The sequence below is a fragment of the Leopardus geoffroyi genome, chromosome D2, assembly GCF_018350155.1.
Source record: "Leopardus geoffroyi isolate Oge1 chromosome D2, O.geoffroyi_Oge1_pat1.0, whole genome shotgun sequence".
Lineage (NCBI taxonomy): Eukaryota > Metazoa > Chordata > Mammalia > Carnivora > Felidae > Leopardus > Leopardus geoffroyi.
Genome location: NC_059334.1, coordinates 59,542,095 through 59,545,282, shown reverse-complemented (window position 1 = coordinate 59,545,282; position 3,188 = coordinate 59,542,095). Strand labels below are relative to the sequence as shown.

General features: G+C 42.0%; 1 pseudogene; it reads left to right on the top strand.

Moving 5' to 3' along the window:
- Positions 1-843: 843 nt before the first annotated feature.
- On the top strand, positions 844-1,709 carry LOC123577304 (annotated as a pseudogene).
- Positions 1,710-3,188: the final 1,479 nt, after the last annotated feature.

Genomic DNA, 3,188 nt, shown 5'->3' with positions numbered 1-3,188 from the left:
CAGGATCATTACTCTGAACATAATATATAATTCTACACTGTACTGTAGCTACAGAATGAATAAGAGTTTAAGATGACTCTTGGATATTGCTATACTTAAAACAAAATCTCTGCGATCTGTGCAAATCACTCTATATCACTTTACCTTAAGTAAAATGCATGTTACCTATTGTAGAATAATAGGCTATTCAATCCAGAAGAGACTTTTGAGATTATGAAATTCACTGCCATTATTTAAGAAACGAGAAAGCTAAGACCCGGAAAATAACAAAGAGGATTACTACAGCTAGGCCACAATCAATGTCTCCTGACTGCAAATCCGGTGACCCTTTGACTCCACCAGGCTGTAACTTTCAAATGCTTCGGGATTCCTGTCATTTATCTCCCATGCCCCTAAAAGTGTGGAGGCCATTCTCAAAATTGGTTGTTTAGGAGTGTGGTTAGGGGTGCCTGAGTGGCTCAGTCGGTAAGCATCCGACTCTTGATTTCAGCTCAGGTCATGATCTCAAGGTTCCTGTCAGCTCTGTGCTGACAGCTCAGAGCCTGGAGCCTGCTTCGGATTCTGTGTCTCCCTTTCTCTCTGCCCCTCGCCCACTCACACTCTGTCTCTGTGTCTCTCAAAAATAAATAGCCATTTAAAAAATAAATAAATAAATTGTAAAAACACGTTTCAAATAGTCAAATTGGTTAACAAAATAGAGAGTGTCACAACTCAGCTCTGCAAAGCTGTTTGTTAAATATGAATTCTACATAATAATTCAACATATCTCTCACACGAGGCAAACCAAGCCATCAAAGCTAGGGAGAAGATAGTGAGGCCACAGGGGCAGCAGCTGCCATGGCCATGCCGCCCAAGGACCAGAACAGAGATGCCGGAAAGTCAGCCAAGAAAGACAAAGACCTGGTGAACAAATCTGGAAGCAAGGCCAAAAAGAGGTGGTCCAAAGGCAAAGTTCAAGACAAGCTCAGTAACTTGGTCTTGTTTGACAAAGCAGACATATGACAAACTTTGTAAGGAAGTTCCTGACTATAAGCTTATAACCCTGGCTGTTGTCATAGAGACAGTAGATTCGTGGTTCCCCTGCCAGGGCAGCCTTTCAAAAGCTCTTTTTTAATATAATCTTATTTTGATGTCTTTCTCTCCCTTTTTTTTCTAATCTTATTTATTTATATTTAGAGAGAGCGCATATGGGCTTAAGAGGGGGAGGGGCAGAGAGGGAGAGAGAGAATCACAAGCAGGCTCCGGGCTGTCAGTGAGGAGCCTGACGTGAGGCTCAAACCCACGAACCATGAGATCACAACCTGATCCGAGATCACGAGTTGGACGCTTAACCTACTTAGCCACCCACGCATCCCCAGAAGCTCCTTAGTAAAGACTTTTTTTTTTTTTTTTAATTTTTTTTTTTCAACGTTTATTTATTTTTGGGACAGAGAGAGACAGAGCATGAACGGGGGAGGGGCAGAGAGAGAGGGAGTCACAGAATCGGAAACAGGCTCCAGGCTCTGAGCCATCAGCCCAGAGCCTGACGCGGGGCTCGAACTCACGGACCGCGAGATCGTGACCTGGCTGAAGTCGGACGCTTAACCGACTGCGCCACCCAGGCGCCCCAGTAAAGACTTTTTAAACGGATTTCAAAGCACAGGACCCAAGTCATTTACACTAGAATCCTCAAGGATGGAGAGACGCTAGCTGCCGGTGAAGATCCATGAACAGATCGCACCAACTGCACATTTGTAAAAATAAAACTTGATTAATTTTTTTTTTTTAAAAAGGAACTAGGGAAAAGAAAATATCCATGGACACCAAACACCGTTCTTATTATCGGATATGCCCTTTGACCCTCAAGATTGGTGGGTATGCTTGAAACTTCTGACATCAGTATTAAGAAATACCTCAGAGACAAACCCAGGAATGAATGAATTGCAAAAGCCCTGTACTTAAGGACCAGGTTAAATTTAACAGTGTAAACATCTAAGGTTATATGCATACACAGGTGTATTTAGACTTGGAGCCATGGTTTCAATAATACAAAATCAGAAGACGTACTTAGCTATAAAGGAGATCCAGGTGTTATATCACCTTTATAGTCCAGAAAATGCTTTAGGTCACCATAAATCTTTGAATTCCTTTTTTTCTTGAATCACCCCTGATTCAGAAGTTCCTTGAAGTTGAGGATCAATTCCAATTCACAGTTGTAACCTCAGTACTTGGCACAATGGTGAAAAGTAAAAGGCACCTAAGTCTGTGTTGAAGGAATGGGTTTTAGGGACAGATGTAAGGGCCCTTTTCTAAATTGTAATGATAGAGGGAAACAATAATAGGAAGGAGTTTGTGGTATCCAGGAAAACTTAACTGGAGAAAAAGAGGTGGGTAAAGATGAAAGGAAATGAAGGCCTGTGTTTTTGGAGCTCCCATCCTGGGTATTTTTGAGTTTGCTTCTAAGCCCCTTAATCCTCATTATCACTTAGTGTGCACTGAGGACAGAGCTTTGTGAGAAACGCATACACACAAAAAACATGTTTGCTGTTACCAAAGTACAATGAAAGGACAGCTTTCCTACAACTTCTTTATTCCCAAATTTGCCTAGTTTCTGCATTAACCTGCCTATTAATAACAGTCTTATATGTGCCATGGAGATATTGCTCTCTAGGTAGAAATTTGACTTTCTGCACTTTCTACACTCAGATTTCTATTCAAGTCAACTTTAACCTCCTCTGAACAAGAAGCTCTATGGCAGGAGAGATTAAGGTGGTGAAATGATTGGATAGGGAACACAGGGAAGAGAAGATTCGTCCCAACCGCTTAAGCTAGGAAGATACAGCCTCGAGGGAGCGGAGAACTGAGGACTGGCTAGCCAGGCAGAGTAGGTGGAGTGTGTTTACCTCTAACCAAAGTGCTGTAAGGATCCAAGGTCACCTGGGGGGCCACAGAGGTCAGGGCTGAGGCTAGGGTCTGGTTTTCCGTACTTGAGGATTAGGAAGGCATTTTTCATGCCAACTTTCCCTGACCTTATGATCCTAGAAATTTCAAAATCTGAGACAGAATCTATACTTTATCTTTCCATTTTTCTAGTTAGCGATTGGACTAAATGTATAAACCCCCAGGAATAAATGGTACTTTAGGCTAATGCTAAATTTATTACCTCTAGGAAAGGAAGTGTCACCTTGTATTTTTATCACTGACTTTGT